General features: G+C 44.9%; 1 protein-coding gene across 2 annotated transcripts in view; it reads right to left on the bottom strand.

Annotated features, from left to right (window-relative positions):
* RIPOR2 (RHO family interacting cell polarization regulator 2) overlaps positions 1-26,942 on the bottom strand; it is a 208,684-nt gene that overhangs the window by 81,099 nt on the left and 100,643 nt on the right. The window contains exon 1 of one of the 2 annotated variants that reach the window (XM_065886507.1): positions 6,134-6,364. The exons of the other annotated variant lie outside the window; for it this stretch is intronic. The gene's annotated coding sequence lies outside the window, so the exon portion shown is untranslated. Of the gene's footprint in view, positions 1-6,133; positions 6,365-26,942 lie in introns of those variants that run through there. 2 annotated transcript variants of the gene reach the window in all.

Below are 26,942 nucleotides of genomic sequence, written 5' to 3'. Positions count from 1 at the left end.
CCCGGATTATGCACCTGATGCAGGGGGTCACCACCAGGTGTACTTGCCACAAGATTTGGTGGGGAGGCTGTGGGTATTGGTTTCCCATGGTCGTTCTAACAAATTACTACAAATTTAGTGGCATAAGGGGACACACAACTATTGGCTTACAGCTCAGGAGGTCAGAAGTCTGAATGGGTCTCACAGATATGTCCCCTTCCGGAGATCCCAGGGGAGAATCCACCTTCTTGCTTTTTCTAGCTTCTAGAGGTCACCCACAGTTCTTCTCCCGGTGCCTCTTGCTCCACCTTCAAAGTCAGCAGTGTCGCATCTCTCTGACCCTTCTTGCATAGTCACACGACCATAGCTGGGACAGGTTCTCTGCTTCTGAGGACTGATGAAATTAGCCTGAGCCCACCTGGAGAATCCAGGATGATCGCTTGGCTTTATCATATTTGCCAAGTTCCTTTTGCCGTGTAAGGTAATCTCTTCATTCACAGGTTTCGGGGATTAGGTTTTAGGGATTAGGATATCTTTTGGGAGGGGGTGACGACACACTATTTTGCCTGCTGTGCTATACTTCTGCCTTTTCTGTTGTCACCACTGGCAACCACCTTCATGGACTGTCTGGCTTTTCCGTGGTGCCTTCCTGGCTGGCTGTTTCCTGATGGTGGCAGTGGCAGCCTCATCCTGGAGACAGTAGCTTCCTAAATCAGCAGGCAGCATCTTGATTATTGATCAGGCAATGACTCCATTACAACACGACTTTCAAAGTTGTTACAGAAAGCTCGACCTAGGGTGTGTTTCCCTGGCCTTCCTGACCCGACAATTCCATAAGTCATTTTACGTCCTTTCTGCTGAGTGGATTCTGTTGTCCGCAACGGAACCCCGATGCATGTTCTCAGTGCTATATCCCTGTGTGTGTCTATCTCTCTCTTTTCTAAGCTCCACATCTTTCTGAACCATCACCAAGACAACACTAAATTATATTACAATTTCGGAAGATACAGATCATTTCAAAGTGGCTAAAATGCTGCTAAATAACTTTATAAATGAAAAGTATGGCACTGCTGTTCAAGGGTTACCTGGTAGTTATACAGGAATCTTCATTTAGGGAAGTTAACCTTGAAACTCCATATATCAGCGGGGTCACATTAATTAGAAGGTAGACTGTTACAGTTAAGGCCAAGACCAAGTCACTCCGGGCCTTCATATACAGCAAAAGGTAGGGAAAGCAAATGCTGTACTGGGAATAACCTCTCAGGAGTTGCACTAGCTCCAGGAAACTGTCACTTTGGATTTATTCCCCCTATTATGGGAAGGAAAAACCGTGTGCCCTTTGTGTTCATCTGTATTACTTTCGTATTTGTGAGGTACCCTCCCCCCCACCCCGCTCTTGCCTCTATTCCAAAAGTCCTCCCAGAAAACAAAGACAGAAGGGGACCAGCTTGAAGAGAATGGAGTCATTGTTCCTTCAGTTCCTTCCTGAACAATTTGTTTGAGAAGGAATAGATCACTTCCAGTGCTAGAGGTGAAAGCCACAGCATTAAACCCCAAAGACAAGTGACTTTATTATACAAGAGTTACAGGACATTGTTCTGTACACAGGTTGTTTCATGGGACGGGCATCGCCAGCCTCGTTTTAGCACCATCACCATTATTTAATAGCCTTATTTCGTAATCGTGCCCATCTGACCTTTGCCAGGCACACCGCCTCACTATCCTTAACTTTCCTACCTTCAGTCTTGATCTTAAATCTAGGTCACAGGCAACGAATTCACATTTGATGCCTATGATTTGCTAGGCAGCACGCAAGCCCTGAGGATCCAGGAACGAACAAAATAGACCCTCTGTGCCCTCAGGGAGCTCACCGTCTTCCTGTTCTTCTTATCTGGTGAGTCTTCCCTCTTCCCTTCCATTTATCTGTAATCTTACCATAGGCACGGATGAAATCTTCACTGGCTACTTCAATCACAGCCTTCCTCTCCTTCCTCTGACCTCTCACAGCCCTATTTCTAGGGTGACCAAACCGGAATCCTTCTGAGTGAAAGGGGTGCTATTAATAATTAGGCTGCAACAACAGATGTATACAGGGCAAACCAAGACATGTGTGGACGGCACTCTGTCCAACACAGTTGGGTTCTTCCTCCTTCTCTACCAGACTGTGCACTTCCTAGAAGGTATAATCAATATCTTACACTTTCATATTGAATAAAAAAATCTAACTTTGGCCAGATCCCAGTACTCCCTTAAATTACAAAACACTGAGGACTTGGACTTCCAATGCACCTCAGAAATAAGAATACTAGTTAATCATTTTATTATATTTTTGAATGCTAAATGGTGTGAAAAACATTCCCTTTGCCTAAGACTCTGCCCTCCTTGGTCTGGCAGAGAGCTCGTTTTGATCTTATGAAATACAACATAGAAATATTGCACCTCATTTGCTTTCACTGTTGAAAAGAAATCTAATTTTCTTTTTTAATTAGTGTGATAGACATGTGAAAACATTCATCTCCTCCACGCAGTGCTCATCAGTGTCATGTAAACCTTGCACACAAGACAATAGGTCGGAGTGGCTTCTTTTCTTGATGGTGTCCAGGGAGGGCACCCCAGCATTGGGCCATGTGTAAAATGATCTTTTCTACATAGCTGGCCACATTCTGAGAAAAACATCTATTATTATTTGGGAATACTTCCAACTAAGGTGGGATTAGTGTACAGTGACCAAAAACCAAAAACAAAACAAAACGAAAAACCCAACAACGACAAACCTTGGCCATTCAGCCAGAGAGGAACTTGGTGGCCTCAGAGGGCAGATAGGAAGAGGGAGGAGGACGTGTGGGTGTTACGATATTAATTCATTCAAGATCTGTGCATTGAGTGCTTTTGTTTAGTTGAATAGGCTGGAAGGCCTCCATGTGCACAATGGGGAGGTTTTCATTTTCAGGGGGAAAATGTTGTGCGGAGAAACTGTCTAGAAGGATATGATTTTGAAAGCGGAGAGGAATGAAGCCAAAGGAGGGTTCCCTCCAGATGAAAAGGCACATAGTCATAATCGTTCTCCTTTGTTGAAGGGATCTTTCAAATAATCACTGTGGGGTGTTTACATGACAACTGCTCTACGGAGCCATCCGTGTCTGTTTGCCTTTGGGGAACCAATTATGTGCTGCTGGCCTATCTGTACCTCCTCTCCCCACCCCCAGCCCCGCTTCCCTTGCTTCACTGTCTGTTTTCAGCTGGTATTCTTTTCTGGTTGAATGGCCACAAACACAAGCTGTCTATCTCCTCCAGCTCGTGGAGTTCAGCTTGGCAGATGAAAATAACCTTGGTAGAGGAGCTGTTCAGAAGCACGAGGCCCTGCTCATGGCCACCAGGGCAGAGAAAGCCCAAGTGGAAAGTCAAATCTGCCATTGCCCAGAGGAGCACCTACTGCATAAACAAAATGGACTTTCACTTTACCGCCACCTCCTCCCAAGAAAAGGAAGAAACTGGTTTTAGACTTCTGACTTCCTTGCAGAATAGAAACAAGACAGCATTTTATCTTTTTTCCCCAACCCACTGAATGAAATGAACAGTAAAAATAAAACACAGCTTTGCAAACGCTACAACCCCAGGGACTGTTGTTTGCCCGATTCCACGATTTAATGTGAAACCTGCAGGCTGCGCTGCCCGCCCTCCAGAACTGCCTTTGTCTGTGTTTTAGTCTCTTGACACCACAGATTATTGAGCCAATGATCTGTGAATTAACTCAAAATATAGCAGAGAAGTGACCTGGTTATATTCAGAAGTGAGCATGTGGTCGGTACCCCAGCTGGGCGGTGGGGTTTAACTACACTAGGGATGCATCCATTCAGCAGCCTCAGACTTAGGGCAGGACACCTGGCCGTCGTGGGCAGGGCCCCAAGCCAATGGACTTCAATACTAAAGAGTAGTATCTGATATGAGTTTAGCTACCAACACCTGTAGATATAAATATCTCCTTCCCAGGTCCCTTGGTTTCTCCAGGTCACCCTTGAAAAGGGATGGGTCCCTTTTCTGCTGGAAATAATTTGACTTTGCAGTCAACAAAAAGAAAGAGAGCCATTGCCGGCGCTTGTGTTCGGGTACTCAGAATTTTGTGCAAGTCCCTAGTGCAGGCTTTTATTAGCTTTTCCTCGCTCTAGCTTGGTATTTCTTTATATTTATACATAAGATAAAATATTTAAAGCAGAAATCTCACACTGGATTGGCAGAGGAAGAGAGAAGCAGCACCCATTGGGGGCCTTTCGGAAAAGCAACATATGCAGTACGTTTTTACTCAACAGATTCTCCAGTATTCAGGTTTTCAGATGCTTGGATGCAGCAGATTTTGGGGCAAATGTATCACCTTCCTGGGGAAGAGACAGGATTAGGCAGTATCTCTACTGAAGGGGGAGCTGGGCACAAGAAGCTGAGCCTGAGGGCTGGGCTACCAGGGACAGTGAAAAGCAGGGAGGCCCTTTCCTCTAGTGGCTGTTACCCTGAGTAGACACACCCCTGCAATTTGTTCCTACAGAAGGTTAGCCACTGGCTGCTTCCTAATTAACCACTGGAGAGTAGCCCCGATGATGCTCCTTCTTGAAGAGTTCACAGCTGACATCCCTTGCTTGGAACAGCAGCTAAAACAGTCTGATGGAGACACAATGTGTGGGGGGGGATTAGAGGGAAAACTCAGAGGCTGGTTCAAAAAGGCTGGAGGAGGAAGAGGAAGAGGGGAAATAGGTGAATAGGAATATCCTGGGGTGGGGGTGGGTAGGAGGAGAGGAACATTCTCAGAGCCAGATAACCCTGATAGAAAACAAAAACGAAGAAGTGATCACGTGTCAGATAACAAAGGGGCAAATGCTCACAGAAGATGCCCAGTCCCATACGCAGCGCCAAGTACAATCTCTTTGGGAATGGGGGCGACGATTAGTCCCAGTCCTAGAACTTCAACCAACTGCATGGCTGTGAGCGTGGAGGAAGTGGAGAGCAGGGAGGAAAGACGGACCCAACATGTTTTCCAAGACAATCATGATTGTTTCCCCCGGACCAAAAGCTTAAACGTTTCCTCTCCGTCACTCGAGCAACACGTTGGTATCTTCACGATAAGAACCTTCCACGCTGCCAACATCCCCTCTGCACCACCCCCGCCCCTCCCCCCAACAAAATCCGCCCGGTTATCTTGCTTTTCCACTTGCTCTCTTGCTCCTGCGGGAGCTGTCACTTTGCACGAGGGGCTGGCACAGCGCTTCTGCCACCTTAACATCTGCATGGCTTCCGCTTGTCTAATTTCCAGCAGCACCTACTCCCTTCTAACATGAGGTTCTCTATCCGCTCCCCACTACCCTGGGGGAGGAGGATAGGAGGTTACAGTCTCGCGGTAACAGAGTTGCAGATGCTTCTCTTCTCTAGACCATCTCCCAAGCCACAGAAACTTGCAGGGGTGCTCCGGTCCTCAGGTGCATCATCACCTACCCCACTCCCACTCCCCACCCCCGTTTTTCCAGACACTGGTGGGCATCAATGCAACAAATTTCTCTTTCTTGCCTCTCCTCCCAATTCTCATCCCCCCACCCCGTCACCCCACATTGCCAATTTGTAATTCAGACACGCGGGGATGAGGCTGGTTCGTTGCCAAGCTGAATCCGGGCAGCCTGGGGGTAAGCTGGGACCCCAGAGACTGCGATCTAAGCCTGAGCTGGACTCCCCGTGGGCGCTGAGAGTGCCGGAAGTCGTTCGGTGGCAGCCGGCAGCTCAGGACCCGCATCCCGGGGCGCTCTCCGCCCCCCCCCACCCCCGCCACCGGGCACCTAACGTCCGGCCACGCGTGTCCTAGCCCCAGAGATGCTCCAGCCGCCGGGCACTGCCGGGGGCCCCTTACCATCTTCTAGGTCAGTCCCTCCACTCTCCTGGGCATCCCTCGGTTCTGACTGCAAAAGTGCTTGTGCCCTGCACCGCTCGGCAACTTCGCGTCTCTACCCTGTGGGCATCAGAGACCCGAACCCTCCCAGACGGAGGAAGCCGAGGATGCCCCAGTCCCAACGGCTCCTTAACAGGCAACACTCATGCAAGCCGAGGACACCCTCGCCACACAGACCTCACTCGGGTTGTCAGCAAAATCAAGCAAAAAAGAATAAAAAGGTGCTCATACCTAAAGACGAAGACTCCTTGTCATGACAGGAGGACACTTGAGGTCTCCGGCTTAGAATAACAGCCTCCGTGCCAATGCAATGACCCGGGCCGCCCGCACCTCCGGCTTTGCAGCTACCCTGAGCGCGCTCACTCGGGTGAAGGGACAAAGGGTCGCGGGGAGCAGTCGGGTCCCCGCGTCCAGGCCCCGGCGCCGGCGGCCCTCCCGCGTCAGCTCCCGGCAGCTGCGACGCGGGCTGAAGTTGCGGGGCCGGCAGCGCGTGGAGCGAGCGCGGCGGCCGCGCGGGGGGGCGGGGAGCGCGGAGCGCGCGGGGGCGGGGCTCGGCCGAGGGGCCGGCGGCGTCACCCGCGCGGGGAGGGGGCGGGGCAGCCAGCTGCTTGACAGTTACTTCAGCCCAACTCCGAAGGGTGAGCTTTGCTGTCTGCGTCCAGCGGATCGCCGCCACGCCGAGCTCCTTGGCACTAGCTGGTGTCACCGCTTTGGAGTTATCCTTGGAATTCGCGCAGGAGACCGAGTGCATCGGAGGGAGAGGGCAGGGGAGAACAGCCGAGGCCATGAAAGGCCCTTTCAGCTAACCTTTTGGTACTTAAAAGAGAGGCTGTGTATTGAAACAATGCGCTGGGGCGACTCTGGTGGTGGTGGTGGTGGTGGTGGTGGTGGTGGTGGTGGTGTGTGTGTGTGTGTGTGTGTGTGTGTGTGTGTGTGGCGGGTGAAGTTGGTTGCCCACGGCATGACGTTTGCTTTGTATGGGCTCTCCTCTAGGGCCTGTTTGAGCACAGAGATCTCATAACAATGGGGAGAAACAGAGTTGTTTTTTTTTTTCTTCTTTTAATTTTGTTTTGGTGGATTTGAACTATATATAAAGGTTTCCTTTAGGAAAGTGTGGATATGACAGAGACATTCCATAGAAAGAGTCTTTGGAGTGGAAATTGTCCAAGACAGGGAGTCTACAAAGACCCAGAGACAAGGTCTCTGCCTCCATCCTTAAATAGGGAATCCCTTATACCTCAGTTTCCTTATCTGTAAAGCCACCATTCTGAATAAATTGTGTACGTAGAATATGTTAAATAGAATGGTACCGCAAGGTGCATCCGCCCTCCCCAGCTTGAAATTCAGTCACCTTGTGAGGGAGTAAGAGTCGATGAGCATAGATATGAACCAAAAGGGAACATTTGAGGACACTGTGTCCTTATCCAGTTGTGGTAAGGAGACTGCATCCTCAGGCCTGGACTCTAGGCCACCCAAATCATAGCCTAATCAATGACATCATAACCGACCAATGATACAACAGTAGGAGCAGAGTGCGCTTGATGCCTAGAAAGGGCACCCCAAAGCAAGCTCTGGTCACTGTGTCTCTGCCTTCGACCATGAAGGGCAGCCTGAGCAGTGAGTGCCTTGACAGGCTGAACACTTCATGACAGCTGGATTTTTCCAGACACCCACCTCCCTCTGTCCTTCTTCCAACTTACTAAATAGTTCCTGACAGCACTCAGTCTTCCCACATACACTTTCCTTCAGAAGAGAAAATGTGTTGAGCAAATGATACGAACATTCCTGGCAACTAATTCCTCGTATGTGTTCAGTATTGGTATATTCTGGTCAATATATGTGTCCCTAGTGAGTTTGGTTGACTTGACGTAATCCTTATGACGCTGAACACTACAGTTCATTGGCTATCTTCTTTCCTTTTTTAAAAAAATCTTTATTGGAGAATAATTGCTTTACATTGTTGCATTAGTTTCTGCTGTACTCAAAGTGAATCAGCTATATGTATACATATATCCGCATATCCCCTCCATCTTGAGCCTCCCTCCCACCCTCCCTATACCACCCCTCTAGGTCATCACAAAGCATAGAGCTGATTTCCCTGTGCTACACAGTAGCTTCCCACTAGCCACCCATTTTACATTTGGTAGTGTGTATATGTCAATGCCACTCTCTCACTTTGTCCCAGCTTCCCCCCCACCCCATGTCCTCAAGTCCATTTTCTACATCTACGTCTTTATTCCTGCCCTGCCACTAGGTTCATCAGTACCATTTTTTTTGTTTGTTTGTTTGTTGTTTCTCATTGGCTACTTCTTATACCCTAGATTCTGGAGCAGATACTTTAGAAGCACTGTATCATTTATTCCTGAATATAAGTCTGCAGTAGGTATTATTGCTCCCATTTCATGGATGGGAAAACCAAGATTCAAGGGAGTTAATGTGAGTTGTCCAAGGTAACACAATTGAATCAACTTTAGATACATGTGCAAAAGCTGGGTTTTGGCAGCTGAAAACATGGGTGGTAGTGGCCCCACTATCCTGTCTGTCATAGATCCTTGTTCTTCTCTTCATTCTGGACCTGGGTTCATCTCTGTTGTATCCCTGTTGATATTTGACAGCTGAGCCCAGGTTTTGTGGGTATTTCCTGACTCTATCTCCTTTCTCACTTCCTTTTACCTATCTGATGACTCCCCCAGTCCTTTTCAGCATCAATAAATCTGAGAGTCACAAAGGTCCAAACAGCTGCACAACTCCCATAGCACCCCTTGGCCTCTTGGTAGCTATTAAAATGGCCATAAATAAAACTGTTATTGAAACATTCATTCATACAATAAGTACTTGTGGAGAACTGAGAAAGGGATGGGGGGATAAAAGAAGGAACGCTCCCCCCACCCCCACCCCTCAAAAAGTTTACAACCTAAATGGCGATAATGAGATTAAGAATGGGAGCTGAATGACATTGTTTAAGACAATGCTGAAATAGAGCACAAGGCCAAGTAGGATTAAGTCAAATGATACACTCATCCCCCCACGCCCCCACCCCCGCTAAGTAAGCAAAACCAGCCGGGAGAGAGAGGATGGAACCTGGATACTCTTCTTAAAAGATAGTTAGAATTAGGGCAAGTGAAAGAGAGGCAGTTCTAAAGGTAGATTGAGGCACTTTATAGAGGACTGAATGGGGTTCTAGGAATGATCTGCACATAAACAGCTTAGAGGGGTATTCAAGGGCCCACAGTGGGGCCTCATCTCATTCAGTTCATGGCTTTAAGTCATGTTCATGTGCTAAAGCTTCCCAGATTTATATTCCAACTCAGAACTCTCCTCTGAGGTCAGATATCTGAGTACCTACCTAAAATTCCTGTTAATTACTTGCTGCCCAATTCTTGATTCTCCTCCCCCAAAACCAAACCTGGTCCTCCCCTATACTTAACCATCTTAGTTAAAAAAATAAATAAATAGCACCAATATCCAACCAGTTGCTAGAGGGCCAGAAATCTAGAAGTCGTTACTGATGCCTCTTTTTCCTTTACCTCCCACACGCAATTCATCAACAAAACCTGTTGCTTTTGTCTCCAAGACACTTCTCATTCTTGGTTACTCTCTCCAGCTCTACTGCCATCACCCTTCTCTGAGATCCTTCATCTCTAGACTGTATCGCTTATCTCCTTGCCTCCAGTTTGCCCTTCCCTAGAATCCATTCTCCACTGTGGCGGGCCAACTTTAAGATGGTCCTCAATGATTCCCACCCCCTAGTATTCACACCCTTGTGTAATCCCTTCCCCATGAGCGTGAGTCTAGTGACTTACTTCTAACCAATAGAATATGGCAAATGGGCTGAGATGTCACTTTCATGGTTAGATTATAAAAGGTTTTGACTTCTATCTTGCTAGCTGAATCTGTCCCTTTTTGGCTTCGATAAAGCAAGCTGCCATGTTGGAGAAGCTCATGTGACAAGGAACTGAGGTCCTCTGTTCAGTAGCCCACAGAAACTGAATCTCGCCATCATCATGTTAGCTTGAAAGTGGATCTGTCCTCAGTCCAACCTTCAGATGAGACCCCAGCCCTGGATGACACATTGATTGCAGCCTGAAGCTAAGCTGTGCCTGGACTCCTGACCCACAGCAACTGTGAAATGAGAAGCATGTGTTGTTTTAAACAGCTGAATTTGTGACAATTTGTTATGTAGCAATAGATAACTAATACAGAAAGAGTAACCTTTAAAAATAAAAATTATGCTGTGGTCACTCTCCTGCTTAAAACCCTGCCTTCATTCCCCATTTATTATAGAATAATATCCAAATTCTACGCCAATGCTTACAAGACCCTGGTGAGCCAATCCCTTCTAGTCCTTCCAGCCTCACTCATGCCTCTGGCTTCCCTCTTACTAAGCTCAGGTTACTGACTCAGGTCACAGGGGCCTTCTTTCAGTTCCTTAAACATGCCAAGTCACTTCTAAGAGAGTTCTTCCCTGACCACCCACATCTTTAAGTATATCCTTCCCCTCAGTTATTCTTTTTGAATACCCTGTGCCTTTTATAGCACCAACTGTAAATTGTAATGGTTTTCTTTACCTTTTTAGTTGTTCTTTGTCTCTTTTTCACTGGACTGTGAGATCGTAAGGGTAGAGACAGTTTCTGTCTTATATACCATATCCCCACAGAGAACAAGGGCTCAATAACTACTTACTGAATGAAAGATGAATAACTCTGCCATTCTGGAGCACACCTGTACTCTTACCTCGATCTTTTTATTCCCTTGTCAACACCACCCCCCACCCCAGCCTATCTCCATCCATGTAGCCTTCACCCGTTTCCTAATAGCCACATCTATTCATCAAGATCCAGTTTCAGTACTCTAGTTTGCATCTGTTTTTCCCAGATCTCTTGCCCCATTCCCTGCCCTCTCACTTCAGAACTTTCATAACATCTTAGCTCTTAACATCTCCTGAGACGCTGGGCACCTGCCACCTTGTATTACAGCTATTTGTGTAGAGTCGGATGGTTCCAAACAATTCTCCATTTACCTCATTCTAGAGACAGAGGCCTGGAAAGAAGCACATATATGCAGGAAAAGTCTTGGGAGAAATAAGAGCTACTGCAGATTAGCATCAGAGCTAATAGGCTACCGAGGAAAAATCTGGAGGGGTGGGAGCAGGGTCTAACACCTCCCCTGGAGAGAAGCAGACTTTCCATTTCCCCACTATATTAGTCTGCTAGGCATGCCATAACAAAATACCACAGACTGGAGGGCTTAAACAACAGAGATGTATTTTCTCACAGTTCTGGAAGCTGGAAGTCCAAGATCAAGTTTCTGGCTGATTTGATTTCTGGTGAAGGTTCTCTAATTCATCTACCTCAGAAACTTCCCTGATCAAAGCATTCAGAGATTCCCTGGTGAAGCCCTTAAACCTCACCCAGGGAAACAGTGAAGGCCAGAGCTTGTTAGGCATTGGGGTGGGGATGTTACAGAAAACTCTGCTAGTGTGAGAGTTCGTCACTCTTTAACACCAATGGAGAGAAAGATTCCCTCCAAAGGAGTAACAGCTTAACACAAGTTCCCCTCCCCCTGTCCCACCCATGTATCAATTTTAATTTAAAAATCCCTAGGTACAAATGATAGCTATTATTTCGACAAGCTATTATTTCAACTCAGGTGCCAGGCACTCTGCTAAGGGAAGAAGCCACAGAGGTAAATAGGAAGGTCATGGAACCCATCTCGGGGAGCCTGGTGGTGAGGACAGCGGTAAATAACTCAGGTGGGTGTTATGAAAGAGGAAGTACTATGGGTGCTACGGGAACTGTGATTATTTTTGGTGCCATAAAACAGGGTGTTTGAACTTCAGCAGCACTGAAAATGGTCTCTTCTAAAAACTGAATTTTATCCTGTTTTTCTCTCATGGGCATTTTTAAAGCCAGTTTTTGTTTAGGGAACAGAATTGGCAATGCCAGGTTGATTATTCTTTGCACCACCAATCAATCCTAGTAAATGCATAATTCATTAGAAGAAAGCAGAAGGGCATCCAAAGTGCAGCCAATTTAGTTTCCTCATTTAGAGCATCAGATATTTAATGCAGAATTCAGAACATGTCTGAAGACCCACTGCCTTTGTGCAATGAAGTAGATGCTCTGATCAGAAGGTCCCGGAGATTTGGTTATATCTAGGGACCTCTATCCATTCATATTCCTATATATTCCTTCTGCCTATGATACTTCCTACTTCTACCTTTTTGCTCGGGCTATTTCCACTGCCTGGAAATTTTCCGCTGAGGATTGCCCATCACTTTTTCTTTTACCTCTGATGTTTGTCTCTGAAAACCCTGTCTAGCCTAGAAAGCCCCGTTCAAACACCACCTCCTTCCCAATGCCTTCTTGGCCCTCTAAACCCTACCTGCATCCTCCTGCAAGTCCCTTGTGTGTCCCCTGAATAAGACCCTATCACACACCTTCCTTCTGTCATAAATATTTGGTACACATCTCCTCATCAGTTTATAAATTCCTTGATGTCAGGAACTATATGCTTAGTACCACTTACATGATTGTAACCTCTATGTTAATGAGCGCAGAGAATTGTCAGTGAATACTGACCACGTTAGGAATGAGCGCACACAGTGCCCCTGCTGCCTTCTATCACCTTTTCTCTTGGAAAAATTGCATAACAAGCCTGTATTTATTGACATCAGAGCTGTACCTACAGAAGTATGTTTCCACCTGACAAATGACAGCTGGGTCTTGCTTGCTGCTTTCTGAACTGGTAAGAGCAAAACCCCATTTTCCTTTGCCCATGTCTGGTACTGATGATAAGGTCCTCAAGGGAGTAAACATCTCAAGCTGTTGTTTTCTTACCATTGTCACACGCATCTGCTTGCACAATGGGAAACTAGTTGGGCCAACACCCTTAGCATTTTAGTATGTCCCAGGAGCAGATGTCCCAGGGGGGCTGAAATCAGGCCTATGCATTAAGGCAAATGATCTCAATCCTAGACCCTGCCTTCACCCCCACTTCTAGCTTCTGCACCAAGTGACCTGGAAGTCGCATGGGTGGAAGATGGTCAGCAAAATGTTCAAGGCTGACAGGAAATAAAACATGTCTTACATGTAGCAAACAATCCCCTTCTGTCCAGCAACCTGAGATTGGATTTCTCACACATTATTATTATATTACATGTAGAGGTCATTTTCTGCAATAATACAATCTATAAAAATCACTTCCCAATTTTTTGGTCTTAAGACCCATTACACAATAACATAATCTAGACTAGCCATATAACATATGGCTAGCCATATAACATATATGTATATACATATGTTTATGTGTATATGTACTTGGAGGGCATTATGCTAAGTGAAATACATCAGACAGAGAAAGACAAATACTGCATGATACCTCTTATATGTGGAATCTAAAAAAAACAACAAACTAGTGAATATAACAAAAAGAAGCAGACTCACAAATATAGAGAACAAACTAGTGGTTACCAGTGCGGAGGGTAAGGGGAGGGACATTATACGGAAAGGGGGTTAAAAGGTACAAACTATTAGGTATAAAATAAGCTCCAAGGATATAATATGGGGAATATAGCAAATATTTTTAATAACTATAAATGGAATATAACCTTAAAAAATTGTGAACCACTATATTGTACACCTGTATCTTATATAATATTGTATATCAACTGTACTTCAATTTTTAAAATCCCACATTTATATATATAACATAATCTAGACTAAACCCTCTTATATTTTTAAAAATTGTTGAGGACCTTGGGGACCCACTGAAAGAGTCTTGGGAAAGTTGATGGTTTCTCAGACTATATTTTGCTCTAGACTGACAAACATTTTGGTAGAATATTATAAATTCCTATAGCTCTGAACCCGGTAAGGCTGAAGGTAAATAGTATAAATCTAACAAATGTTATTGCACAAAGATATTAAAAGAAGTATAAAATAATGCAGAATGAATGTAGAAGTGACTGGAAGCTATCACTATGCACGTGTAAACACAGTGCTAGGTACTTGACATGTAGACTCTTTTTAAAGTTCTAAAATGGACTTTTCCTTCATAATGAATCCCTTCCCTTTTCTCTCATTATTAGGGGAAACCTAAAAGAAGAGCTTTGTCTGTAAGGTTCTTCAAGGTGATTTATTTATATTGTGTCCCCGGGCCCCCTGCAGTCCCTGGCTTGCAGGTTGTTCCACGTGGCCCCTTCCTGTCCATTCTCCACCTTTCTCTCTCCTGCTTCCCGCCCTGGGGGTCCCCAGGTAGGGACCACATCAACGACTGCCCTGTGATGTCCAGTAGGGTTTGGCCAATGGGGAGCCCCAACAGGAGATCGGAAAAAGGTAAAGGAGTGAGGTGAGGATATTAATTACCTGGCTCCTACCTCTGAGGTCACATTGGGCTGGCTGTGTCCCTTCCTAAAAGACAACCGCTCTCCCACACACCCCCTCAAGGCAGCCCTCTCTACACAGCTCTCTCTCCTTGAAGATTCTAGCAACCTCTTCCTCTCCCATCATTTGGAGCCAGGTGGTGTTGGTCTCTCTCTGCCCTCTGGTTCCCCCACAATCCACCCACACCTCTGTAAGTCATCTCTTTGTAAATAAACCTTCCTGGAGTTATTCTAATGGGAGCTATCGGTTTCCTGACATCGCCCTGACTGATACACATTGGCAATAGTGTACTGATTATTGAAAAAAAATTAAATCTGTTTTTATCCAGTCATTTATATTTTTAAAAGATTTCTTAAGTAACTCCTTTAATTATTTTCACTGCTCTTTCAATTTTAGGCAAGATCTGTTGTTAATCTCGTTCAATTCCTTTCCTCCTTACTGGCCCCCAACGATATACAAATCTTTTCAAAGTTTGGTCCCTCCCTAACTCATGAAATTGAGATCATTAACTTCAGGAGGTGATTTTAGGAGGAATTACGGGCCCAGAAACCATTTTACTTAAAACCTTGTCACTGGTTGTTAATCTTCACCATCTTCAGGGACATTATTCTGGAGTCCAACTCACATAGGGAACAGGTCTCTGAGGTTAAACGGCTGTCACTACCATTCAAGCAAAGTTAGAGAGAGCTGGAGGGAGTATCAAGGTACCTTAGAACACAAGGGAAAGATTCTGAAGCCATGACAGGTTCCTCCTGGCTGTTCGCTCTTCTCTACAGCTGCTCTCATATTCCTGCTCCTGGGCCTTGAGTTCAGCTGCATGTTTCAAAGGCCAGGGCCGCCTCTGTGAGGCCTGGAAACCATTAGCTATCCCTGCTAGCTTCAGCGTCCGGTGCCTCCCCCTACTAACATACATTTTATGCACAATCGGGATACTGGATACAAAGCTCCATCCCCGTGGGCCCCGCACAGTTTCACTTTGCAGAGGTGAAAGTGGAAATCTGACTCCTGCAGCCAGGCTTGCTCAACCCACAAAGCCTTCTTTGGTAGCAGGGACGAGACCTGGCCCCACTTCCCCTCTTTCCTTCTCTGCTCACACACAGTCCACGTCCCTGGCAGCTTCGGATAGGAGCCGTGACAACAGGACAGGGCGCTGTTACCCTCCATAATTAGCCAGGCGGGCAATGCTGCTGTAATATCACAGCATTGACAGAGCTCTCACACCTATTAAATTATTCACGCCACACAAGTGTAATCAGCCGTCACGTTTGAAATAGGTCATTCGCACTAAGGCTACTTGGAGGTGAAAATTTCACAGGGATGGCAACAGATCCAAGTGCTTTGGTTTCATCCGATCTCCCAAGTAAGGGGCTGCTCCAAGCAATCCCCTATTAAATGTCTTTCATTGAATCGCAGTTATGTTTTCATGAGCAGCAGCCGGAAGCATCTGGGACAGCTGTCTGCTGGCAGGCACAAGAGTTGTGGGCTGGAAGGCTGTATGTCAGCCTTTTCCTTCAATGACCTGTCCTCAACGAGCCTCAAGGGGCTGCTTGAGGAAGATAAATCTGAACACCTGCTCTCATTTGTTCTCTGCACCCAAGACAGTAGCTGGGTCAGAATGAGGATGTAAGCACTGGGCAAGGGCAGGTTTTAGAAGAACCAACGCACACAGGCCTCTCTCTGAGAAGTGCCTCTCAGCCCTGGGTGCCGCATTCAAAGAGGAATTCAAGTTCAACAGCTGTGGGGCGTGTGCCCCTGCATTTCAGATCCTAATTCACAGACATCTGGGCCTGTTTGGCACTCAGGATACACTTGCCCTCTTGTTGGCATAGATATACTATTCAACTCAAGTGCCTGGTGGAATACAAATATTTGACTAGCTATTGTAAGGTCTGGAGAATTACTGGCGTGTTAATATGTTCTTTTAATGGTTTTTGAGGATACAAAAGACTACCTTACAGGAGGAAGAACAATTTTCCCCTAGGATTAAAGTAAGGTGACTGAAGACATAGTTCACGGGATTTGAGTTAAAATACAAGCAAATGTGCTGATTGCTAGCTCTTGACTGTTAAATGGATACGTTACTGAGGGAGGCTGATAAATCTCCTTGGGGAAGGGAAAAAAGGCAGGGAGTTTAGCAATGGGATTGACCCCTTGCCTGCCTTCTATTAGGAAAATAAGAATAAAAACCTCTAAAGAGGTCTCTTTAGCTGAGATGCTATGGATGTACAGCCTTGGAGCAAAAGGGCAAGAGATGCAAGCATTTTTTAATAGAACTTCATTGGAATATAATTGCTTCACAATACCGTGTTAGTTTCCGTTGCACAACAAAGCGAATCACCTATAAGTATACATATATCCCCATATGCCCTCCCTCTTGAGCCTCCCTCCCATCCTCCATATCCCACCCCTCTAGGTCATCTCAAAGCACCAAGCCGATCTCCCTGTGCTATGCGGCTGCTTCCCACCAGCCAACTATTTTACATTCGGTAGTGTATACATATTGATGTTACTCTCACTTCGTCCCAGCTTTGCCCTCCCACCCCATGTCATCAAGTCCATTCTCTATGTCTACTTCTTTATTCCTGCCCGAGATGCAAGCATTTTAACGTGGTGAGCATAGCACCAAAAGCAGAGGCCACGTGAAGATGGAAAGTTCATGGATGCATTTCCACAATTATTCTATATATCAGAACACTGCTCCCAAGGATGTTAAGCACTCTCCTTCAAATATTCACCTTCAAGAAGGCTGCCCAGGGCTTCCCTGGTGGCGCAGTGGTTAAGAATCCGCCTGCCAACGCAGGGGACACGGTTCGAGCCCTGGTCCGGGAAGATCCCACATGCCGTAGAGCGACTAAGCCCGTGCGCCACAGCTACTAAGCCTGCGCTCTAGAGCCCGTGAGCCACAACTGCTGAATCCGTGCTCCACCGCAACGAGAAGCCTGCGCACCGCAACAAAGAATAGCCCCCGCTCGCCGCAACTAGAGAAAGCCCGCACACAGAAATGAAGACCCAACACAGCCAAAAATGAATATAAATAAAATAAATAAATTTATTTTAAAAAAAAAAAGAGCCTGCCCAGATGATCCACCGCTTCCCCCGATCTCTCCTTTAATTTCCTTTAAGTGTTTATGCACAGTTTGTATTGCTTCTCCAACTCCTGGTTTTATGGAACAGCCCATATAGGTTATATAGCCCAATCCCCATAAGCTAGAGATAAATCTATGAATAATTCTCATTTATGCATATGCTGCTTTATCATCAACATTTCAACAGATATTTCCTAGTGCCCACTATTCTGGGTACTTGGAGTGGGACTTCATGAAGTCATCCACTATTTATATCTAAACTATCCCAAAGTGGACTCCTGCTTCCCCATCACGGCCATACTAGCCCAATGCAAGCCTGCTTCTCCAGCAGCCTTCCTCATCTCAGTAAACAGCAGCAGCATCCTTCCGGATGCTTGGGCCAGAGTCTTGGAGACATCCTTGGTAACATTTCCCTCCTTACCTCCAGAATTCAATCGGTATCAGGCCTGCGAAGTTCCCCACCAATTCTCTCCTGGACTGTTGCCATCCTCTTCTAACTGGCTTCCCTGCTTTTGCCTTTTATGCCCCCATTTTAATTTTCCAGACAGTAGTCAGAATGGTACGCAGGCCTCTCACTGTTGTGGCCTCTCCCGTTGCGTGGCACAGGCTCCTGACGCACAGGCTCAGCGGCCATGGCTCACGGGCCCAGCCGCTCCGCGGCATGTGGGATCTTCCCAGACCGGGGCACGAACCCATGTCCCCTGCATCGGCAGGCGGACTCTCAACCACTGCGCCACCAGGGAAGCCCCAGAATGATCCTTTTGAAAAAGGCAAATCAGATTATGTCACTCTGCTCAACATTCACCAATGGCTCCCCATCTCCCATAGAGCAAACCCCAAATGCGTACAACGGCCTGTAAGGCTTATAGGAGCTGGAACCCCTCCCTCCTAACAGAAACCTCTAGGGTTGCAGCTTCTACTGCTCTTGGCTGTGCTCACCTCATGCTGTGGCCACACTGGCCTCCCGACTCTCCCTGGAACATTCTCCTCCTGATATCCAAGTCGGCCCTGCGGTCCCTTCGAGCCTCTAGAGCCGAGCAGAACTGAATCCAGCACATGGTAGACTATCAACAGATAGTCTTTAATGAATGAAAAAAATACATCTTCTATCCCTACATAGTTCATAAGCTCCTGAGGGGCTGCATCTGCTGATTATGCTACTCCTTTCTAGAGAAGCTTTGGTAAGTGCTAATCCCAAAATATTTATGCAGAGATTTTAAAAATGATTCCCAGCTAGGCAGACATTGGTAGAAAAAATTCCCAGACCTCATTCTTACACAAAACAGTCTTTCTAAGACTGTGTCAGATATGCCCAGCCCTGGGCAGAATCAGCTCCCTGGGACCATTTCTATCTCACCTGGGTATTCAGCTCCCTGTTGTTAAGTTTACATGGCTCAAGAAAAAGCAACCTTTTTGCAGACTTTCAGGAACTGTCTGGTTCTTTCCTGTTTTGTTTTGTTTTGTTTTTTGGGGGTACCCATTCCTAACTCTTTTTTTTTAAATGTGGAAATATATATATGTTATATACGTATGTAGATATAATACATGTAAGATTTGCCACCTTAATCATTTTTAAGTCTACAGTTTAGTAGCATTAAGTACATTCACAGTGTTATGCAACCAATCTCCGGGACACTTTTCATCTTGTAACACTGAAAACTGAAGCTAGACCCATAAAACAACAACTCCCCATTTCCCCCTCTGCCTACCGCCTGGCAGTCACCCTGACATTTTCTGTCTCTATGAATTTGACTCTCTACACACCTCAGATACATGAAATCATACAGTGATGTGTCTGGCTTATTTCACCTAGCTTAATGTCCTCGGGGTTCATTCGTGTTATACCATGTGTCAGAATTTCCTTCCTTTTTAAGGCTGAATGATATTCCATTGCATGTATAGACCATATTTTGTTGACCCATTCATCTGCTGATGGACACTTGTGTTGTTTCTACCTTTCGACTATTGTGAATAATGCTGCTGTGAACATATGTACAAATATCTCTTCAAGACCTTGCTTTCAGTTCTTCTGTGTATATGCCCAGAAGTGGGATTGCTAGATCATATGTTAAAGAACTAATTTTAACTTTTAATTTTTTGAGGAACTGCACCTGTTTTCCATAGTGGCTGCACCATTTTATAGTCTCACCGGCAGTGTACAATGGCTTCTGAGTTCTTTTTATAGTAAGATATTTTTCCCCTCCAGCAAGTTAGAACTGCTCAGAGATGCCTAATAGTGCTAAACATTCCAGCTCCTTCCAATGCTTAGCAACCAGGAGCCCAGCGGCCCCCACTGAACGAGCGAGGGTGTGTGTGGTGGTGCTTTTCGCTCTTTCCTTCGTGCCTGTTTTGAAACGGCTTTCTTGTCCTTGAATTAACATGCAGGCTGAGTGGACATCCACGGGTCTGCCCTACAGACAGAGGGCAGTGGGCAAGAGCCAGCACTGTTTTGGGGATGATCAAAGCTCTGCTAATCCCTTGTAATCTCCTAACGTAAAGGGGACATATTTCCAATTTGTGGTTTCTTTGAAAGATGCCCCCAAGGTTGGCACTATCACTTTTTGATGAATTGGGAGACTTGGAGTGGTGCGTGTGTGGAAAAGCCAAGGAGACGGCCTTGAGTCATGTCCATGCATCAGTCATCTCTTGCAAGGAGGTCCAGGGTTTCAGATCTCGGGGACAAAGAACCCAAAGAGTCAAATGAGGAGGAGAGTGCCTTGAACTCATGCAGAGGAGTAAGTGGGAAGGACCCTGGACACCTCCTGTGTGCGTCGCCTTCTTTCACCTCACTTATCGGTGGGCGGGGAGAACCGGCCTTAGTCCTCCTGTGTGTCTCTGCTTACATCATGCTGCCTTCTCTGCCCTCCCCCACCCAGCGCATTCTGTCTTTGGTTTTGTCTTGGACTGTTAATTTTTCATCATCCTACCAGTTGGTGTTACAGAGCAATGTAATATGGGGACATGTGTTCTCTTAAAAATAATATTTAAATAAAAATAAGAGGGGATAAATCTTCTCTTAAATGGGGATTTTAAAATGATAGGGGGCTTCCCTGGTGGCGCAGTGGTTGAGAGTCCGCCTGCCGATGCAGGGGACGCAGGTTCGTGCCCCGGTCCGGGAAGATCCCACATGCCGCGGAGCAGCTGGGCCCGTGAGCCATGGCTGCTGAGCCTGAGTGTCCAGAGCCAGCCTGTGTTCCCCAACGGGAGAGGCTACAACAGTGAGAGGCCCACGTACTGCAAAAAAAAAAAAATAAGAAAAATAAAATGATAGGACCCTCTCACCGGACATGAAAAGGGGAAGAGCTAGTGGGAGAGACAATGACCTTAAGAGGCAAAATGATGGAACGTGATGACCTAAACCAGGGGTCAGCAGGCTTCTTCTGTAAAGAGTCAGATAGTAAATATTTTAGGCTTTGGGGCCAAGAGGCCCCAAAAATGAGGAAATTGTATACTTACATATAACAAGAGAGAAAACAAACTTTCACATTTTTTATGGACAAAATTCAAAATATAATAATTAATAATTGAGCTTTTTTTTAATAACACCAGTCTACTAAGGAGAAGAATGGAATTCTTTTTCTTTGGGATAACATCTTGCTTAATTGAAGTTCAAGGTCAATGTCCCCCATCATCAAATCGATTTGCAAATGTCTGTCTTTTTGTAAAAACCATTTATGGCAGGCCGTACAGAAACAGGCAGTGGGCTGGGTCTGGTCTGCAGGTTTGCCATCTCCTTCCCCTGCCAAGAGGCGGGTAATGAGCTACTGACTCACTGTGCAGTTTTCAATATTGCCTGGTAGATTATAGAGGCACAAACATCTGTCTTTTGGGTGTATCATTAATGTTAGGAAGACACGCAGGGCTTTTGTCTGTCCTTTGCACTCTCGTCCGTGGTGTAAATGACACCTCTTCGCAGACAGAAGAGGATGCTTCTGACCCAGCAGCAGTTGTCCTTCCAGGAGTGGGGAGGACCTGGGTTGACCCTCCCCAGTCTCCCCTCCTACAGCTGGGACCATTTCCAGCCTGACCAGTTATGTGCCCTAGTCCTAACTTTTATTGAGTGGTGCTCAATAAAGATTTGGTGATTAGTTCACAGCGGGTAGATCCCATTAACTTGCTCTCTGTCCCATGAAGTATTATTATTAAACAACTGAACTAATGTTTGTCCTCCTGTGTGCACATTAATATAGTTACACACAAATATACATAAACAGATTACCATGATTTCTCCAGGAGGTTTTACCACTGAAAATATTTTAAAAAGCAATGGAAGTAAAAACAAAGCAAAACACCACTAGAGGAAATGTCGTAGAGGCTTTGTTTAAAATCTTAATTACTGTCCTAAAGTGCCATTAACATATGTATAATTCAAGTTTCAATAAGTGTTATCTTTAAATTAGAAATGGTTTAACAAATATAGAGAGCCCAGCCTTTATCAAATTACTTTTTAAAAAGTACTCTGTAAAGCGGCATGCAGAGGCAGTAACTGTGGTGTGTTTACCCCAAGTAAATATTTACCCAGGAGAAAGGGCCTGTGTATTGTTAAAGATACTGTTAAAGATATGATTCTTCACCTCCAGCATTCCTGACCAAGGCAAAGGGGACTCTCTTTACAAGAAAACTGCCATAGCTTATATCACTCTTTAATACTCAAAGGATCTTCAGAGGGAGACCAGATTGGTTAAAGCCAAAAAAAAAAAGGTAAGAAATCAAAAATTCATTTTGTGCCAAGTGAAGGGGTGATTCTGAGTCCTGCCTTTGTCAAATGGTGGAGGTCGGATAGCAGCCAGGCTTGTTAATTCATGAGCCAGACGCACCTCTATATTCCCAGGAAAGCATTTGAAGTGAGCAGTCTCAATAGCTGTGCTCTCATCAGCTTGTGTCTTTGTTAATCACAGGCCAAGAGGAGAAGAGGAGAATTGTAGAGACTTGGGAGACTGGGACAGCTGAGAAAATCACAATTAAAAAATCACTGACATTTACGTAGTAAGTCCTTACGGGTTTTCCATTATCGCATACATTATCTCCTTTAACTTCAAGCAGTTTGTGGGGGAGGTCACCACCACCACCGCCACCATCTTTATCACATCACCATCATCACCACCCCAGCATCATCACCATTACCATAATTATCATCATCTCCAAGTGGAAGAAGGAAAGTGAAGATTCTGAAGGGTTAGGTAACTTGCCTAAAGTCAAGCTACTAGTAAGTTGAATTAGGTCTTTTGAGTCCAAATATTTTGCTCTTTCAGCTATGCTATCTTCCCTCAGTTTGGAAGTCTGAATGGTAAAAAAAAAAATCAAAGATTTACAAACATGGTGGCTCTAGAATTTTTGGATGCCAAGTACTTAGTACAGCAATATGGCCAGAAAAGGGGTCTGTCCTCCACTGGAAACTGTCTGCAGCGTAAGCATACGATTTTTTACTCAGATTATAGAGTTCAAATCATTCAAAATAGCAATGTTTTCTGAAAAAGCTTTTTATCATGCTTTATATTTGGACTCTAAATTCTAATTTATTTTTTAGTCTTTAGAGCTGCTAATGGAGATTAATAGTGGGCAGGGGCATGCCCCACCTCAAAGATATCCTTGGTAACCCTGAACATATAAACCAGAAGTTGAAGGAGAAGAGATTGTTTTTCAGAGATTGTTTTTCGTAATATTTCAGTCATATAATTTATCTGAAAGTGGTTAAAAGTGCCTTCTACAAATCCTATCTGCATATTTGATTCTTTGACACACTTTTCTTCAAATGCCATTCTATCAGTTCGTCGTGCTGTTATAAATAGGAAGGGAAATCCCACCATAGAACATGTTTTCGTATTTACTCCCTCTCAGAGTTTCCTGAATGCCAATTCATAGAGAGAGAAAAAAAAAATCTTCAACTGCTCAACCAGCTGACTCAGTTTATGATCTGAAAGTCAAGTCATTTTCTTCCTGGTTCTCGGCTCATCACTTCTTACACTGAATGGGCAGTTTAGAATGACGTCGAGGGGGAGAAGAGACCAGCCGGTGTCCCCCTGTTGCTGCTTGAGTTGTACATATAAACATTTAAACTCTTAACTCCCAGTGATCCAAAGACTAAGAAGGAAAGATCTGCAGTGAAAAGGTGGCACCATAACCTCGTCACTTTCCAGATGGCAGCAACTTGTTTTTAGTTCTCTTTATTTTATTTAGAAATAATTATTTCCTAGGGTTAAACCTCCTAATACAGCAGAGATGACATACCCTCAAGATCTTTTCTCTGTTTAATAGGTTACCTATTAATGACAATCTTTACAAAGGTTGACACAGTGTTTTCTCTCTCCCTCAGTTGGGAAAATAGACACCTCACCCTGCCAAAACTTCACATTTTCCTCACTTTTATATTTTAACATCTAGAATTTTTTACTTGTATCCATCATTGATCTTCAAGTGTCTTCTGCCTGAAGCCTCTGTTAAGCAAGTTGAGGCATGAAAAAGCATAAGATATGGAAAGTCCACACGTGAAAGAATGACGATAATATAAATTATCATTAACTTGCCTCTGGAGTGAAGCTGGCCATTATACCTGCCTTTTGATTGTTATCCCAGCGTATATGTCAAAATCTTTCTCTTAAAAATATCTAAAAGTGATCAAGTAAATTGTCATTTTTCTTGAAGGGAAATTCTTGATGAGTGATGAGATACACTCCGTCTACACAGCACAAAGTGAAGTGGTTTTTCAGCTCAAACGACCTGGTTTGTCTATCAACAAGGATCAAACACTTCAGATTCTTGACAAATCCCTTCGCTCTGCAGTGCACACATGGTATGGAATCATCACCCTCCTAGTCGGCCAGGCATCTCCACATTTCAGGCGCCCCAGAAACCAGCCCCCAATCCAGCCTGGAACTTACTGTCAAGGAAGTACATGAATGTTCAATATCCCACCAGCCCCCGCATTGTGGTTTCATTTTCTTCTGTCCATTTTTACTTGACGGGACCAGTCACTATTTTTGTTTTTTCTTCCTCTCTGTCCTTCTGGTACTTGAAATAGTCATTTCAACTTGACTCAACTAATACCTTTTCCTTCTTTAAAATCTCTCCTGAAACCAACTGAATTGCAAACATTTTCATTAAACATCACAGCCGTTTGGTAAACAATCAACAGACAAAATTTAGCCATCCAAAAATAAATGAGAAGTGGAATAAGCCTACACTTGCTAAGCACAGTAAAACATGTGAGGTATAGGTAACGGGCTGCATCACATTCCTTTAATAAACAGGTTGACTTCAGTAAGTGAAGTAACTGCCATCAAAGAGGAAGGGCAGGGCTTCCCTGGTGGCGCAGTGGTTGAGAGTCCGCCTGCCGATGCAGGGGACGCGGGTTCGTGCCCCAGTCCGGGAAGATCCCACATGCCGCGGAGCGGCTGGGCCCGTGAGCCATGGCCGCTGAGCCTGTGCGTCCGGAGCCTGTGCTCCGCAACGGGAGAGGCCACAACAGTGAGAGGCCCACGTACCACCAAAAAAAAAAAAAAAAAAAAAGAGGAAGGGCAATACTCCCAACTTATTTCACTGCTTTGGTCATAACAACTACACATTTCCTTTTTTTTTTTAACTATTTTTCCCCACACACAAACAATGGGTATGCATATACTTGTAGTTTTCAACTCAAGTCCTGTAGAAGATATACTCAAGGCTATCTCATACTATTCCTAAGAAGACTTTACTGGCTGCCTATAGAGATATTAAATAAGCATTTAAAATGCTTTCTTTGTGATTCTGGGCCCCTTTTTGGCTTTGGCCTGATCTAAATAAGTCACCCTGAGGTCACTGGGGGCCATAAATCAGGAGGGTGGACTGGGGGCTAAGACGGCCTGCATAGCTTTAGTGCAATGTGCTATTTTAGCTTGTGCCCCTGAAATGACACCATCTCTTTGGCACCAGCCAAAGTAAGCTTCCTAGACATCTATGGGAAGGGAATGTTTTGCAGTAATCCAAGGCATAGGTCACACAAGCATGAAATATTGTGGGGAGGTCTGTGTCTGCTCCAGACCCTGTGACAAATAAAGTAGGGAAAACAACTTCCAACCAAAACGTTTATCCAGGATCCCAGGAATGGAAATTGACCCAAGCAATCTCGGCAAACTGCGAAAGCAAAGAGTGGCCAACTTTTTTCAACCCAGGAAACTAAGGCAGCCTCTTCCTGTCCCGTCTCCAATCCCATTACTTGGGTCCACTTGAGAACCCCAGACATGGATGTTTTTGAGAAAGGGCTGACGTAGCTAAATAACAATTATTATATCTATGTGCTATAAAATGTGGCATAATCAAACAAAAAGGTCCAACTCTCTCTCTAACCAAGGCACATACACTTTTATGTTCTCTTTCTCAACACTTTTTCCATAGAGGGTATGGACTTAACCAGTCTGAACTTTCAGGATTTATTGGTTTTGTACATAATCTTAATTTAATCTCTTCTTCCTTCTTTCTTTTAATTTTGGAAAGGGCAAATGTAATTCAGTAAATATCAAAACATGCCAGATTACAACAGGTTGCATAATTGTTTACCCATTAAAAAAAATCTGCCTTGGCTTCATAAGCAGTTTACACAGAAAGACAAAGTGGGCATCTATTCTATACTTACAATTCTCTTTTTGTTAAAACTTTTGCAATTTTTTTGCTCTCTCTGAGCTGAAGATCCCATTGAAAGGGAAAAAAATGCTAACTTACTTGGCTTGGGGAAAGGAGAGAGGTTTGGCTCGAAAGGGTGTGGCATTTTTTTTCAAGCCTCTGTCAGTCTCTTTAAGAGCGACAGGCAGCTAATGGTCAAGTGGACTTCCCTTTGAGTTTCTCTCTTTCTGGCACAGTTCTTCTCCTTTGGGGAGTTTGAAACAACTTTCCTAGATACTGTAATCCAGGACAGGGGAAGTATTCTTATGCCATGCTGCACTGTACCAGAACATTCGAAGGTCTGGCAAAGCTTTGCAGTTTCCTGTGGTCTTTCTAGAAGCAAGATTTTAAAAGACATGTAAGTGCCCAGGGACTATATAAGCCTGAGAAATACTCTGCACACATGACCGTGAACTCGTGCAGTTTTATTATTCTAATCATTGCACTTGACCACAGATTACCGAGCACTGCTGAAAACAAAGGCAGTGAGGGCTTGTGGTTCTAAGGAAAGAAGGACTGCAACTTTAACTTGTGCCAAGGAGTAATTCTGACTGCTAACCTACTGGCTGACCACCACCTGGGGAACTGTTTCCTCCCACACACGAATCCTGTTCTGTTCTTGAAAGCTGGCCAAGGGCCTCCACTGTGCGTGACACTTTTTTTCTATTATTATTATCGCCATCATAATTGTTAGAGTTATCATTACTATTATTATCCATCCAGCTATTTCTACTAACATACACCAGACTGGCTGTCAAGAAGGCACAGTGACAAAACAGATGAAAGCCCTTTAATTTGATAAGTTTGAAACAACAATGGGAAAGAAGCCCTCTAATTCCAATTACTGGTTTTTCAATAGCTTGGTAATCAAACCAATCATTCCCCCAAGAAGGAATAAAGTCTACTGGATAGTAACCATTTTCTAAATGGCATGGT

This window comes from Phocoena phocoena, chromosome 10 (assembly GCF_963924675.1).
Source record: "Phocoena phocoena chromosome 10, mPhoPho1.1, whole genome shotgun sequence".
Taxonomy (NCBI): Eukaryota; Metazoa; Chordata; class Mammalia; order Artiodactyla; family Phocoenidae; genus Phocoena; species Phocoena phocoena.
The sequence above is the reverse complement of the archived record's forward strand: the minus strand, read 5'-3'. Positions and strand labels throughout refer to the sequence as shown.